The 17,105-nt window shown below is 42.2% G+C and overlaps 1 protein-coding gene across 4 annotated transcripts in view; it reads left to right on the plus strand.

Annotated features, from left to right (window-relative positions):
* Positions 1–17,105, plus strand: part of syt1a (synaptotagmin Ia) — a 128,217-nt gene that overhangs the window by 30,057 nt on the left and 81,055 nt on the right. For all 4 annotated transcript variants that reach the window (XM_031859053.1, XM_031859048.1, XM_031859052.1 and 1 more), the window contains exon 2: positions 7,759–7,813. The gene's annotated coding sequence lies outside the window, so the exon portion shown is untranslated. The remainder of the gene's footprint in view (positions 1–7,758; positions 7,814–17,105) is intronic.

Raw genomic sequence — 17,105 nt, forward strand, 5'->3', positions numbered from 1 at the left:
ATATATATGTATATATATATGTGTATATGTATATGTATATATATATGTGTATATATATGTGTATATATATATGTGTATATATATATATATATGTGTATATATATATGTATATGTGTATATATATATATATATATATATGTATGTATATGTATATGTATATATATATATATGTGGAGACATCTGTCCCTTTTAAACCAGTTTGTATCGCACTTTGAACGTGGAAGCTAGTTAGCTGAGCTTGCTAACGTTAGCACTGATTGTCGTTCCACGTGTCGGTCATGGCGTATCATCACCTGCTGAATCGGCAGTGATTCACACATATTTCACCAATCAAATTACCAATTTCAAGTCTCCTGGAAAACAGATGGGATGGGGTGCTGTCATAGCAGAAAACAAATCAAACTTACATTTCCTCTTATTGGTAATTACAAATGTAATCAAATTAGTACACACAAACAAACAAACACCAATCACAATATATACTGTTTTTTTAGCCAAAGGGAATTTTAATCTGTAAATTGTCCTCTGAACATCCAAACGTGATGTGATGCAAAATGTACTTCAGAGAACATAAATATCCACGGCTGACATTTAAGAGCTCCTAAAGCTGACGAAGAGCCGACTGAACGTTTGTCTGCACTGTGCAGCGAGGTTCACTAGAGCCGTTTAGTCAGGTGTGGGCGTTCCTTTCCCAACCGTCCCTAAAGAGATCTAATTATCAGCGGAGGTCTAACTTCGGGTTCATGCATCCCATCTCTCCAACTCTCATCAGTGGAGCGCACTAATGAGCGTTGCCTAGCAGCCGTTAAAACAGGGCTGGTAAAGTCAGTGTTTGGCAAGAACTCTCCCGCTCAGCGAGATCTTTTTTTTCTTCTTCTTCTCTTCTCAACTTGCTATTCATGTGCCATCTGCATGCGGTAACAATGCCCGTTTTCACATTGACATCGGAGAGGTTGTCTGCCAAGACGTAATTACGTTGAGTTCTTAAGCAGCTGCCATGTTGAAGCCCTAATGCCATGTCGTTAATGCATTAACGTGGATGATTTGGAGAAAAACTCCCCGATGTGAAGCTGGTGACTTGTAAACAATGGATAAATGGTTCAACCTCTGTCTCGCGCTCTGCTCAAATAACATACTGAAGAATATCCTGCGTACTAGATAAAACAATAAATCCGTCTGCAAACACACAGGCCTGAGGGCTGGACAAAGTGTATATTTTTATATATTAATACTACAATTTGCCACTTAAGTCCTTCACAGAATCATTCTCGCTGAAATTGTAGAGTGTAGCATCCCCATTACCGAACATTCAGATATAAAGGAAAAATGATTTCCGCAGATATCCGTCGAGTCGAATGAGCCAAATGCGGCTCAAATTAGCCTCAATGGCAAACGCTCCACGTTCGCTTTGCACCTGTGGAAGCCAAATAATGCAATTTGATTGCATGATTATCCAGAGTGCAGACTCTTGAGTGCTGTCATTCAGTTTGATTGTGTTACACGAGAGGACTGAGTCCTGATCAAACCTGAGCAGACAGGAGGGGGAGTTCAAAGAGTATCTCATCCACTTTCTAGATTGGCTCATATTCTGTGTGAATCTATAAAATATCTCATCAACAACCGGGCTTTTGTCGCCGTCTCGCCATCCGGAAGGTACAGTAGTGTTTCCCTTAAACAAAAGACAGATCGCCTCTCGTGGGGTTATGGATCTAGGCTTAACCCCCAAGAGCAGCCTTCAACAGCTCACGCAGACTGGCTGAGGCTTAAGAAGCGCTATTTCAAATTAAACAGTGTTTGATTGATGTTAGGCTCAAAGTGGGTCATCCTGACCGGGGTGAGCCTGGCAGTACGCCGCACGTGGTCATGGTTGTCTCCTTCAATAAACCCTGTGAGGCTTCAAGTTATGCAAAGTCTGCTTACCTTTCAACTCCCTCATTACAGGGGGGGAGTCGTGTGTCTCAGGTGCCACAACGGACGTGAGGACAACACGAGCAGAAGTGTGGAAATGCAAAAAACGGGTAAAGGCTTTGTCATTCAAGGGCAAAGCGCAGGAGAGGCAGGGCTTGCCAGTGCTGTGTCATCATCATGCAGGGAGACCATCTGAATGGTATTATGCCGTCTGATTTGAGTGCCAGCTTCAAGGGCATTTTGCTCCACACAGACGGTTAATAAAGTTATTTGTAGCGCTCAACGAGACCTAAACAGCATTTAATTCATAGGAAAAAGCATTTCACTTTATTTACTCAATCCTTAATAGCTTTTACTTAATTTACTTGATGCTCAAACTCGCTCCGTTCAGCCGGGCTGCAGCAACGTCTTATGATGAGGATGTCTGCGGCTCTCAAGGTAATCGCTGTTTTCTGGCTCCATCAGAGGAAAACATCTACAGTTTAAAATGTCGACCTTAGTGCCGCTCTGTAAATCTGGCCCCTCATGACCAATCAAAGAGCCTCTACAAGAAAACACACGCTCCCCCGATTAGAGTCAAAATGTTTTCAGAGGGTCAGATTCGATTTGCGTTGGCCGTTCGTGCAGCTCAAGAGTTCTGTTTATCGACTGTGTTCCACCTACACTCGCTGGCAAAGCCTTTAGTGGCTTGAGAAGCAAACATATGTTTGCCAGAGAAACTTATCTCCGTAATAGTCCAACTGACAAGTGTTTCACCAGCTTATGTTCTCCTTCTTAAACAATCAAACCAAAGCCATGGATGCGCCACACTGGATACGCCTGTTTTGTACATTCCTGTCACATATTCATTTTTCATTTGCAAGCATTCAGATTCTGATTGTTGCCCTTGCACATTCGTCTAAGTAAATGAGCAAAATGCAATTTATTGTTAAATGTCACGCAGTTTAGTCAAATGACAAAGAGACATGTCAGGCAGCATAATTAGTATAGCACCGCGTACGTTCTCTCCTCAGCATCTGTAGCGGCTCGATTATCAAGTGTTTTCATGTCAAGAGAGAGGAATGTTGACTGACAGGCGCGGCCAGGCTGGAGCAACAGATCATACAGTAACTGACAGCAGAGACCCATTCTTTCTCATTTGCACATAAACAAACAACAAAGCAAACATAGCATTTCGTTATTCCACCGGCCTCGACGGACGGAGTCAGAGCAGAACTGATGTGTAGAAATGAGTTTGTCCGAGTCGCTCTTATGCGGTTTCACTGTCGAGGAGAAAAAAAAAGGTTTTAAGCTTAAATCTATAAATGCGTCATGTTGAGCTTGTGTTGTTAGTTGTTACCCCTGTGTTTCTGTTTACAAGCAGCCGGAGACCTCCTGTGTCCGCTGGTTTTACATTAACTTTCATGTTTCCTCGGAGGGATTCAGACGTCTCGTCTCTCTCTGCTGAAGTTGATTTCAAATATCTGCTTTAGTTAGGTGTGAGTTCTGAGGCATCAAAACCTAAACTGCCTGCTTTGGCCAGATGGTGTTTTGAATAATGAACATCCTCCTTGACCTTCGTTGACCACATCTTGCTTATTATTGTGAAGTTTCAGGCTGTCCTTTCGGTTGTTTTTCATGGCTGGAGTACATTTATTTTGGATGGATCCGTCAGTGTCGGTTGTGAGTGCTTTCAGATTGTCAGTAGCAACATAATCTATTTTAAGGAAATGGGAAATGGTCTTTTACATTTATATAGCCCCTTTCTAGTCTTCCGACCAGGTAGAGCATTCAAACCAACCTTCATACACTGATGGCAGGGGCCGCCATGCATAATGCAACCTGCCATCTAATCTAAACTAAAGAAACAGGAACAACATTAATTATACTCCGTAAGATCTTACACTGTCTGCTGCAAAATGTAACTTGTCATTAAAAAAAAAAAGTGCTGCTTGACTATTAAAATACTGAGCAATAAACATGTACTGTAACTCTCCAATTAATCAAGACAGCGTAATATTGTTGCAGTAAAGTGAGACCAGAAAATGAGACTACCACCGTAAAGCTACAGTTGTTCATTAACGTGATGTCGTTATTCTGTTTGTCACAAGGTGGGATTTTGCATGAAATATGCAGGATTTACTCAGAGTATCTTTAAAGTGCTGTATTTAAACTATAAAAGCTCGGATATAAAAACTTCTTTTAGATTTTGCCCTTCATAAGGATCAACATACAACATTTTATAATAAAGACTGTTCCTTTTTCCCTGAACTTCACAAGTGAGCAATGTTGTGCCTGAGACCCTTACTTTACAAGTAACAACACTCGTATGACTAATACTCATTACTCAATACACAAATGAGTAAAAGGACCAGTATGCAATAGCTTGTTCATGTTATAATTTATTTTTCTGTACCTCAGCTACGTCAGCAGAAACCAAACATGATGTCCTAGTCTGCACAAATACTTCTCTGGAGAAGAGAGAAGAGGCGTTGACTCCAGATGTCATTCCACATACGAAACAAGCCATCAGTCCTGTATGATATGTAAACAACTCACAAACAGGGGGGGATACCAGACGGTCTCATACGGCATCCCACTAACATACAAGTGCCCTTGTGCAAAAGGTTTGGCAGAATAGAGGTTTATTCATCTTTTGGCTGTTCGCTAACAGCCTGGTTGGGTTCCTTCTGCCAAATTCATTTCGCCAAATTCAAGTGGGCCATGGACCTGACTGTTGACAACGCTGCCTGTGTGGTGGGAAGGAAGCAACCAGCATCAGGACAAAAACAATGGCAGTGGCTCCATCCAGCCTTCGAACTCTACGGAGAGGATGACATGAGATTTCCAGAGAGATGAAGGCTCTGCTTCCCGGGGGTAATATCTCCGTACCGGATATTGGCTTTGTGTCCCTGCCGCTAAACAGAAGGGTTACCATTGTTCCTTAGACATCGGTCCCCTCAGCTTCTTATTAAATAGATGTTGAGATCTAAACGACAATATGAGCCCAAGAGTAATATTGTGTGTTTGTGTTTTTTCACGAGACTGTCCTTCCTATTCCATTCGAGCTTTGCCGTGTTGTGTCCACATGAGAATATTTGATGTGTTGTCTAGAGGAGCGAGATAAAGGGGACGGTGGGATGGTCAATCTGTGCATAAAAAAACAAACATGAAACATATTTTACGCTTGGTTGAGGTGGAAAAGTTGGTGTATCAGGCTTTGAATAAATCATCATGTACATAAAACATGTGATTTGAACATCTATTGTAGCTTCGGCCTCAAAGAATGGTGGTCAACCAAAACATCCAATCACTGTTTAGCGATGAGACCGTAACCTTCCTCAAACTAATACATAAAACAAACATAATACAATCATGCTTGGCACAGTTGATAGAACTAAGAAGGCCTGAAAGGACCTCAATAAGGACGTAACATGAAGAGAGGACGCCGCTCCAGTCTGGCTCGGTCACTCTGCGGCTGATGAGACCGCCGTCTTCGGTCCACAGACGAGCAGCGAAAGCTCTGCGATAATAATGTTTGAGCTCACCTCCAGCAGGCTCCCACGATGAATGTTTGCTGGGGATATTACTGTGAAGACAGGACGGCACAAGATGGCTCCTTTTGAATATGAGAGCAGAGAATGAAAGACACCCGACCGAAGTTGCGATGGTGCAATAGCTGTGAAATAGCATTAAAACACACGGATGAGAGTTTTTAGGAGCATTTCCTCCTCAGGATTAGGATAATAAGAAGATGAACACTGCTTTGGTTGATTTCAGGGCATTCTCTGCATGGGATTTTTTTGTGCACAGACATTTCATTGTCAGGCCTCACACAGTGAAGTTTAGCTGTGGTGTCCTCAGTCCCCATCACTCGGCGTAAAAGGGTCTATTCTTGACCCCTCTACTGTAGAGATAGTCCCGTCTAACGACCCTCTTCACCTCGCTTATTGGGTGTCAATGACTGACTGGTATTCCCGGGCACTCGAAGCCTATTTTTGGACCACGCGGCCTCTTCCAATGGGCAGACGGTGAGGCGTTTGTTTTTTTTGAACCCACATGACTGTTGCACATTCATGAAACACCTTTTCAGTAAAAGCACAGAGTTGGCTTTCAAAGCCCCCCTGCTGTCTACTGGTAAATATCAGCCTCTAATTAGCGGCTGTTTATATCTTTCACAGCGTCATCTTTTGAAAGACGGCAGAAAATCAGTAGCAGAGCTGGCCTGCTATTACCAATCAATGTCCTCTCTCTCCAGTAAATGTTGGGAAGCGTTGCTTTTATCCACATGTTGGCAGGAATATTGCGTTTTTTTTAAATTGTGAGTTTTGGAAAAAGACTTTTGGACTTTAGGCTGAAGTTTGCCTCATTACATCACAGTTCTCTGCTAGTGCCGCTCAAATGTTACACCCCCTAACGTGGTGTGATATTGGTCACCCCACTTACATCTAATTTAGGAGGGTAGCACCTCACCTCCCTGGAGGGCTGGCTTCCTCACATCCAATCATTTCCCCAGATTTATCTTTAACAGCAGCATATGTTATACTTGCAAGGGCCAATTAAGAAACATGAAGCCGGTATATAAGACGGCTCTGGCCGTGTTGGAGTTGGACATGTTGAGATTCGTGGCATTTATCCAAGATTGGATTAAATGTGGATTTAAGTCAACCGAGTGGTTGTGGAAGACTTGCAAATGCGTTGCTCAAGTTCTCCCCTTTTCTGACATTGCTGGTGTCTACAAATCTTACAAATCCAGAGAGTCCTGTGATAACTTGCCAGTTAGGCTCTCTTCTGTGAATATGTACGAGAGGTGTAAATAGTTCTTCTGATTCATATAGCTTGTCTGTCTTTTGATCCCACTAAAGTGGCCCAACGTACAGTGTGTTGTTCATGTCTTACTGCTTCACGGTGTGCCATCTGCTGCCTGCAAATGAGACCACCAATTCCTGTCACCAATTATCGTTCGACTTATTGACATTCTGAAATAGAGGATTGAGGTTGGGTTAAAGCCATGTTTTCATTACAGACACCAGATTTGTAATTATTTCTGCCCAATTTCACACCATACTGTGCTCAAGAAGTACTGACGTTTTGTGAGGCGTCTGAGTTGATTTAGGAAAGTGAAATACCGCAAAGAACAAGCCAGGTAATAGTGTCCCATCCGTCTATTAGGAATGAGATTATGCTCGTGTTTCTTGATTGATGAGATCCCCTCTGTTCTCTCTCGGTGCCTCAACTTTTTTATAAATGAACACAGAGACTTTGGCTTTATCAACTTCAATCACAAGCTTTTCCATGCTACATTTACACAGCGTTGGAGTCAGAGAGACCTGTTATAACGTCCGTCGATAATGTCGACGTGGTGTAGAGAAGAGATTTCAGCATGAGGACATGAGGGCGTATTTTCTATATAAGGACCCAATTAAAAGGATGAAAAGAGTCTTCTGTGTATAACATAGATGGATTTCATGGTGAATAGTTTAATTACAGCGTTATCCGCTATCATGACACCTCTCTGGAGAATCAGCCTACTTCTTTTCACTTAATAGTGGACAGTAGGACGTTTTATTTGCGCTAAACTGTATTCATTAATGGCTACCAGTTATCCACAGTCCTGCCTTCAGGCGCAAGTAGTTGTTATTTAAAACTTAAGCAAGTAATTAAAGGACTAATACTGGACATCTTTGTTAAAAAATACACATTGACCCACTTATGTTCTTCATAGACTCATTTGACACATTTCATCAACACTGTGTGTGGAATATACGGGTTGAATTGCTTGTATGCCTATATCTCGGTGTAATTCATGTCTTTAAATTAGATTTTTTTTCTATGCTCATGGACACTGACGCCATCATATTTATTTTTCAGAGAACTGCCAATTTGGAAAGGAAGACAAGAAAGGAAGGAACCCCTCTAACTGAAGGTATTGTAAGAGTCTATCATATGACCTGTGTGTGTGTGTGTGTGTGTGTGTGTGTGTGTGTGTGTTAGCCATTTACAGCATGCTACACAATCCCAAATTCCTATTTACCCCAATTGTGTCATTTGTAAAAGTAGCCTAATTATATTTACTGAAAAGGACATCTTACCCTCCTGTTGGACCCCGACACACACACACACACACACACACACACACACACACACACACATACACACACACACACAGTATCAATCAAATCAGTAAATCCAATAGGGAGACAGGATGCCTGATGGCCTCTGGTCTCATTTGAGATGCAGACATTGTCCTGTTGCTTCCTTTAATGAGATCTGGAGGCGTGCAATCTAATATTCACCACTGAGGCTCCAACATGGCCCCTGAGCCTGTAGCCCAGAAGGCTGTGTGCTAATTCAATGGAGTGAAGTCAGCTGTGATCAGAAGGACTGGAGTGGCCATTCAGTCAAGAGGATGAGAGGCATTAGCCCTGTTCTACACATGATGTACTAACCGTCCACATTTGTGTTGCTTCTATATTTAGTGGACTGGACTGGGCTTTGAGAGGAGAACTGCTTTGGGGCTAAAATAATCTTTAATATCAACACAGGTTTGGCAACAAAGGAACATAAAGCCTGCATATAAATAACAAAACACGCTAATGTTGGTTCTCCCGGAACACATTTGAGTACCTGGTTTCCTGACAGTGAGTACTGTGGGACAGAGAAGCTCAACGAGTTGCTAGAGGTCAGAAAATGATGTCAGCTGCTTATACAGCGTACATCTTTATATACAGGGCGGTTGGAGAGGTTTTGCTTAGTTCCTGGTTAGAGGCATAGATTTACAGGAATTACTAATTAGCACCGTCTTGTTTTGACGTAGTGGAGCACCCACTCCTCTCTTGATGATGCAGCTCCCTGCGTCTGTCCCAGCTGTCACCAGTGATTGATGCACTGTGCACTTCTCACCTTCACTTTCCAGTGCTCACTGCTGTTTACACCTCATACCTGATCTCACATCCAGAGATGCCCCTGCCTCCCCCCATTAGCAGGCATATTAATCATCCTTCATGCCATACGATTGGGTTAAAATCCCACTGTACTATGGTTTCCACATTTTGCCCCAGGGGAAGTCATTGCCTAGAGCCTTTACACCTCCTTTAAACTGGCTTCATGTTCAGCAGCCTCCGATAATCCCCAGAAAGAATGTACCACTAATCCCCTGGGCTCCCTGTGGTCCACAATAACAACAACAATTCATGTGAATAAAAGTCAAGCTTTAAGTGCTCCCAGAATCACAATTTTGTTGTTCTGCGAATCTCATTTTTTATCGCTTATAGTAAACATAATTATGAGGGCATTTAAAAAAAATTAAAAAAAGAAGCTCCATTTAGTAATTTGTCAGTGTTTTGGCAGCGGTTTTACTAAGTGTCTGCTAATTTGCGAGTGCTTCATAGAGTTTGACCCCAGACAGCTCTGTAACCTCCTGACATCAACAGTGTGCAGAAAACAGAGAAAAGTTTTGTTCGCTGAATCACTTCGAAATTCACCTTAAAAGCTCTTCTGCAGAGTGCAGTAAGTGTGTGGTGGTGTTTGTGGTTGCACTATACTTACCTCAGCATACTTACCTCTTCAAACATGGAAAGTTGTATCATTCTAGTTTTAGTGTTGCTATAGTAGCTGTATTTGTTCACCGTCTCATTAAATTTATAATCTCGTACTTAGGTTTAGGGTGATTAAGATTAAATGTTACTGTTCAGAGATGTACAGCAATCATTTTCATTTGTACATACAGTATATGAGCTTGGCTATGTTTCTGTGGGCTTCACTAAACTGTGAGGTGTTTAGAAATCAGAACTTAATATAATTTGGCGCTGATGAATATTGATCGATAGTCTGGGGACATAATGGAGCCATCATGGGGTCAATATTTGAATTTGTCCAATACTTTAGGTTCTGACCAAAATACCTGCGAAAATAATAACATTCCCATCAGCCTCACCTGCACTTTGAGTCAAAGCAGTTTTCTACAACAATTTCTCGCCATTACTACCTCCATAAGAACATTTATGTTTCCTAGAACGTCCTGCATCTCTATCAGTCATACGCAGTCTTTTGACTCGTCATTGCCAGACAAAATGAAATCCTCGTTCTCCACTGTCAAGTTCTTCAGCCGTGCTTCTTTTTCAGAAGGGACAGACTGCACTACCTGTTCCCTTTTTAATCTGGCTGTGCTGCTATTTCATTTCCTGCCTTGCTCATTGAATCAATGTGAGCTGCTCTTCGATCATCGTGAGGTGACACCAGGCACAAACTCAAGGTGTGAAAAACCGTGATTTCTCTTTAAAGGAAACCGTCATGGACTTCAAAACTTCGAGGAACCATGCAACCCTGCAAAAACACTAAAATGTGATTATGTGCTGGAGCTGTACAGTGTTACTTTAAAGCAAAGAAAATGCATGTAAATGTACATAAAGCTACAGACAGCATACAGTGTATATTGTCTCGTGCTCTGTATGTCGTGTGCAGAACAGTTCACTCAGTGACTCTGCGCTCGAGGCTGCCACGCAGTGTTTAGTAACCATCAGACGGGGTGGCTTGTCTCCGTCAGTGCAGCTCTATGATCCTTACGCGGTGAGAGAAAAAAAAAAAAATAAGTCCCCCCTCTGGATAAGCTTAAGAGAAGACAACACATCGGGGAAGATGCTCTGGCGTGTTCAAAATGGCCACAGGGAAGCCATTTCCCACAATGCTCCAATTCCCCAGGCTCCTTGGTGTCGATCCGTCCTTTGTGAGCCAAAGCGTCTGAGACACATTGCGGTCACCGTGGACTGGAGGAGATATGACAAATACAAAAGACAGACCCCGTTTTGCTTCCCTCCCAGGAGAGGAGAACGTGTGGCTCATTGATAATGTATGAGCTTAGCTGTCGAGGATATTCCTGGTGTCTGTGGTGGGCTGTCAAACTCATTAGTTACACAAAGTCAGCAGACCTCTAGTTCACCTGTATGCGATCGTCCACTGTCAACTTTACAGGTCACATTTCCTCAGCAGACAGAAGAGGGTGTTTTTGGAAATGCAATGTCCCAAAAACGCCAATCGAAGAGCAGACTGAGTGTGTCAGCCCAACGTGTACCTTTTCCTCACTTTCTCTGGAAAACAGACCTCAGACTTTTGAATTTGTCAACAGTGAAGAAGTCTCCTTCACACTCCCGGTGTGTGTTAAATTGAAAACATGTTTTCTTGTGCCTCGAGTTTGTCTCCTGAAAGATAGCTTCACGGCTGCTGTACACTTCACCGTGACCAAACTCGATTTAAAGAAGTTGGGATCGATGTATTGAACGGTACATCGATTCTATGATCAATGATTCAATATCGTCGATGCAAAAAACAACAACAGCGATACATATCATCTTAAAGATAAGCTTTTTATTTAATTCCGCTGGCAGGTCTGTGTTACCATTTCCGTCCAAGCGCACACACAGAGCCCTTTACAAAAGTTGTCGTATCATATTTGAGTTATTTTTCGTGGGTTTTGTGACAACAACACCTATTATTGTCGGCATATTTGGACCTCGTTGGTAAAGCAGATGGACTTCCTTTAAAAAATGTGTATCTGCACTCTAGGATACAATAATTACAAAGAAGACACAATCATCATCATCTCCGCCAAAGAAGTTGTGTTAATGGTATCGGGTTTTGTTTGTTAGCCTGACATCTTAAAAACCATGTGCACAGATTTTCAATGAAGTTTATGGAAAGGTTCGGCAGTGAGCCAAACAACAAGTGATTCGTTTTTGGAGTGGATCCAGGGATTTTCAGCATTTTGAGATAAGGTCCTTGCAAATGTTTTTGCTGTTTCCTGATAAACCGCTGCACTTATTTAACCAAACGAACAGTCTGCAGATGTACAGGACTGTGCAGCTTTAGTGGAAGTATGCACTCTTTGTGGGCTTTCTAGATATTGTTTCATTTATTTTATTAAGACAGTCAGTTTACAGTTATGGGAAGCAGCAGTTGAAGCTGGATGAAAGTTAACTGATCGTGTTTTTCACAATATGAGTCTAGGCATTCATCGTTTGTACTTTGTACAGCATCTGAAATGACAGTACATCAAATAATACCATTGTGTCGTTTGGCATTTCTCATGGAAGCTGGCAGTGATGTCCAGAGGACGCTGTAAATAAAGCATTTTCAAAATCGACTGTTTAGCTATGCGGTTATAAATAAATAACATTCCAGGAGGGGTCGTAGCCTCAGTCACAACAAAATAATCCAAATCAAATGCAGAAAACGCCCCCAAAATCATTGCGCAGTTCCAACCCAGCAGATCCTTGTGCTAAAAAGAAACGAAGCAACGAAGCAACACTGACCAATGTTCATATTCAGCTATTTCTCCATGATTTCCTGTCTCACAAAACCAAAATCGAACGTAGTGGCACGACAAAAGTCTGTCCGATTAACGGGCGTCTTGTGATTGTACGAACCCTGACTTGCTTGAAATGAACCGAACACAAAAGTGCAACCAAATAAACTGTTGATGTGACTGCAGTGCGTCCGCTATGCTTGCAAAAAAAACCGAACGTATAACATTATTACTTGATGATTGAGAGCCAGATAACTGGAGAGAAGAGGAAAAAAAAAAAGATCCACAGCCCCGAACCCACTCTGCCATTTGATGGCAGGAAGATGACAAGCATCATATTAACGGGATCAGAGCTGCCGCATTCTAATCTGTTCCTCGACTTTGTGCAATACCTGGGGCAGGCGAGCTTCTCAAACTGCTCTTAGATCAGCTTCTGGTGACTCATCGCGTTGCCTGAGCCCAAAGCACTTTCAAACCGAGTCAATGTCAATACCAAGCAACGCTTGTTTGGTGTAGCACAACGGGTCGGCTAAAACATCTGAGTTTGGGGAAATGTAATACTGTTTGAGTGGGCGGCTATGGTTGCGTGTAGGTGTGAGGTAAAAGCTGTGGGTTTAATCTCTATTACCGCTCTTCAAGCAGTGTGGGTGGTGTTTTTTTTTCCCCTCTTGGGGGATTAAGCTATGCTTCGGTAAATATTCAAAGACTAGAAGAAGGCCACAGAACAAATGAGCACAAAAAACACTCTTCCTTCCTCTGTGAGGTACAGTTCCTCTTTTAAACTTTAATTGTTTCCCATTTGCTTCTTCACCTAATCAAATAAGAAGTTTATGATTGGGATTAGAAAGTGAACTTTTCCCCAACAGACTAAACAGTCAAAATACAAATGCATATTGTTTGTAATTATTCTCAGCAGAATGTTCTCATACTGCATTCGGAGCTATACCAACGGAAATGAATGCGTATGACGTAGATCTCCCACAAAATCAAATCAGATTTCACATACGTAATTAAGAACAACAAAGTATAAAGGTCTTAACTAAGTTGTTTCCTATGAAGACAGAAGCTTATTTTGAAAAGACTGTATGGTGATATTCTTTTTTTAATGATCTGTTCCTCTACATTTTCCCCGAACACTTTGTTTCACTTTAAAGTTCAGGTTTCTGTGCTTCCCCCCCCCCCCGTCTCCCTGTGCCACTGAGGTGCATCCAAAGTTTGAGCGAGGCAGACGTTTGGCCGTCTCCTGCCTGCGGGCGGCTTGGAATTGGACGACTAATGGGTTGATGGGCCGACTCTGGAGCGATTTGGTTATACCTCTCATCGTCACTGCGCTCCATGCCCGTCTCTCTTCCTCAGCGATGTAATGAGAGACGCCGAGGCTAACGTAATTGCGCTGAATTGTGTGTTTAGCAAACTTAATCTGGCCGGGAAATATTTGAACAGACCACAGGGGGTGAACTCAATCACACTGATGATGCCTGTTCAGCTCGTGACTTTGCGACAGCTCGTGCGGCCAAAAACTCTCAGATGGATTCGTAAGACGAGTGAATATCATCATCGTCTTAGAGATTGGTTTTCTGATTTGGCTGCTTATCTCTCCGGCTTCATGTTATTCATGATTGGCTCCTCTCAGGTGTTTGCAGCCCATGAAGGTCGTTTCTTTTCTCGCAAATGTATAATTACTTTGATATTTTGCTTAACGATTTAATGGATTATTTACTCAAGCACAACATTATTTACAAGAGCACAGAGTTCTTCATAGATCTGGCTACCTACTTTTGCTCTCAAAGTTTAAACTTCTTAAAATGTGAGCTACAAAATGTTATTTCAAAAAGCAGGGTTTCCTGAAATCGTGATCTCAATATTGACTAAAATAATCAAATTTTAAGATTTTAGCCATAATCGAGCGGCCTTATTTCTGGCTGGGTGGTGAAGCAGCATCTCATTCTCAGCCAGTGGTTCCCAACCAGTTTGTCTGATGACCACTTAAAACAAAGCTTTGACTATTTTGTCCTTCTCAGATTGTTTTATTTTAATACTTTTCTTCCTCATGGAGATGTAGAAAGACTTTATTTTACGGGTCCGTAAATTCTTTCAATTTTCTAGGAAGTGTCCTGGAAAGAACCGTGCAGTTTGGTACAAATTGGTAAAATGGATACGGAGTGCAATTGTTCGACTTCCATTTATTTACCTTCAATTAATCTAATATACAGCAGAACCTTGAGTCTTAGGGCACAAAAGGTCAGTTTATCATTATGGTCAGTTCCTCCCTTTGTTTAATACTGAATGTTTCTTCAATACACTCTAATGATTGGAAACTATTACAGCACCATTCATTGATTAAGCGAATGAAGTTATAACCAAGAAAGCAATAAAGATTTGTTTCTTCACACGAGTCGCCTCTCTGTGCCGAGCCTCGGTAAGGAAAAAGGATTTCTCCGCCTCGCTGATGGCAACCTGAGCCAAAGCACCCAGATACTTGTTTAATGTCGCTCTGGCTCTGGCCATAAATTGAACACAGAAGTATAATTCAAGGTGTCTGTTTGTTGTGTTCGAACAGCGGTGAACCTTCTGCCCGCGTGTCTTCATTAACGCTCGGAGAGGATTTTTAATTCCTCCCTCCTGTGCCTGACGCAGTTGTTTCCCATAAAGGATGTTGTGTCGCTCCGTCCTCCGTGCACTCTCTGTTGGGACTACGTTGCAAACTCTATTTGGTTAATGAGTAACTTCACCATCAGCACTGCGTCAAAGTAGGTTTGCAGTGGAGTTGCTAGGTAACGAAACACCTCCTAAGACTGTGCTGTTATTTCTGAAAACCACGTCAGGTTTTTTCGCTCCTCCAAAAATAAAAGCTATGCTCACAAGCTGCTTTTGTTAGACGGATAAGATGAGGAGTGTTGCTAAAGTAAAGCAAAAATATCTTCACATCCAATTTGTACAGGAAAGCAGAAGAACTTTTATTAATCCTCAAACACGCTGAAGAATCCGTCCGTCTAGAAACAGATCTGCTGTAGATGGATATGAATCTCTGAAACAGTTGAAATCTTCTGTGAACTTAGAAGCACCAAAGGCCGACTGTGTCCAACTATTGTAATGGTCACTGGGGGTCAACTTGACACAAGTCTTTCTCCTTTCAGACTGCTGATGCCCAAACTTTCTGTTTCTTTTCAACCCCACCCAAGTAATCTTAAAAAATGAAGACAAATTACAGCATTTACAGAAGTTTCCAAGCACACCCTGTCCCCTTGCACTTAGAGATGAAAAAGCAGCAGGGCGTCTTTCAGGGCATCTACTCTTAGTAATGGCAGCGAGGCAGCAGGAGCAAATGAAAGCCCAGTTGGGCCCCTCAAAGGTAAGGGAGTCAATGGACCCCCTTTGCCCCTAGAGTCGGGCTTTTTACAGGCCGAGACCCGCTTTGATCATCTGCTGGAAAGCCCTCGCTGGAGAGGTGAATTAAAGGCACTGGCTTGGCAATCTTTTTATGATGCTGAAGCATTAGGCTTCATTTTGTGGCCTCGGTGCATTAAAAAAAGATGAATAGATGAATGCAGTCTGGAGGCAACAGAGAGGCATCTTTTTGATATTATGAGGATCTACTTTCCGTTCCATGCGCTGTATGAAATATGAGCTTTGTGATATCCAAGAGTCGAAAACACTAACTGCCAGTATCACCGAGATTTTTCTCCGGGATAATTTACCGAAACTATTCCCCCATGAACTGTAAAGAAGGTCATTCGATTGTAGTTTTCATTAAAAGTGCCACAAACATACAGTCTGTGCTGATAATAGCATTCATTTTAAATACTGACACACAATGAGAGGTGCTGTTATCACAGCGTGTGTTTAGTTTTCTCCGGTCCGTGGAGGTTTTAGAAGAAAGAATAGACGGCAGTTTCTATGAGTCAGCAAATGGATTTAACCACTTCAGCTCCCATTATACTCCTCACCAAAAGAAAGCAAAAAACAAAAACACTCCGATATACGTAGCTTCCATTACACAGTTGCATCCGGCTCTTTGGCTGCTGTCACCATGGAGACGACCCCCCCCCTGTCCTAGTTTAGATAGCCTGCCCTTCCAAGCACATAAGCATGAATGCGGTTCATATGGCGCTCCACGGGATCGCAGACACACCTACTAACACATTGTGGTTCACATGCTGCTGCGATAAAGCGGAGGACGTTAATATACACGATGGCTTCAGACAGTCGTCTACTGTATTACAGCCTAGTGGGCTGTAAGAGGACTCCAGGTTATTCAGACATGACGTACAGTGTGCATGAAGGTCAGTGCAGCTGTATTTATAGAGCACCCTTCATGCAATCGCAATGTTGAAGGATTTATATTAAAAGAGCAAAAACCAAATCAATAATCATATCTCCAAAATGTGTGTTTTCTACAGAGTCCATTTAAAAATAGTCTGAGAGATGGGACTAATACTTGGGTTATAATATAAGCGTACTTCCTTTTGGTAAGGATAATAGTCGAGGTTTTCTAACATGCTTTTGAGTGCCTTCCGTTGGCAGTAAATGGTACAAAAGTGGTGCAATTATGTAACCAGATTTAAGGGGAAACAACCAAACTCACTTTTAACTTCAATTCCATGTAAATGACATGCCTTCACCTCCAGGTTGTGCAGTGCGCTAAACACAAAACAATAAATATTGCTGAGGAAATGAATGGCATTTTGAATTTTTTCCATTTTACAGTCGCATGCGTTTAATCTCCAGATGTTTGATGTGGAGTTTCTCTTTATTCTTGTCACTGCCACTGGATATCTTGAGTGCATGGGGTAGAGGTCCAATTTATCCTGGATTTCATCCAGGGATCTTTTTATGATATAGCCAGGTCCCTAATCATACACTGGCCCTTAAGGGGTCCCCGCTGTATGATGCTTCAGGCATGTGTATGAATAACAAT

Source organism: Anarrhichthys ocellatus, unplaced genomic scaffold (assembly GCF_004355925.1).
Source record: "Anarrhichthys ocellatus isolate YVR2014 unplaced genomic scaffold, GSC_Weel_1.0 scaffold21, whole genome shotgun sequence".
NCBI lineage: Eukaryota > Metazoa > Chordata > Actinopteri > Perciformes > Anarhichadidae > Anarrhichthys > Anarrhichthys ocellatus.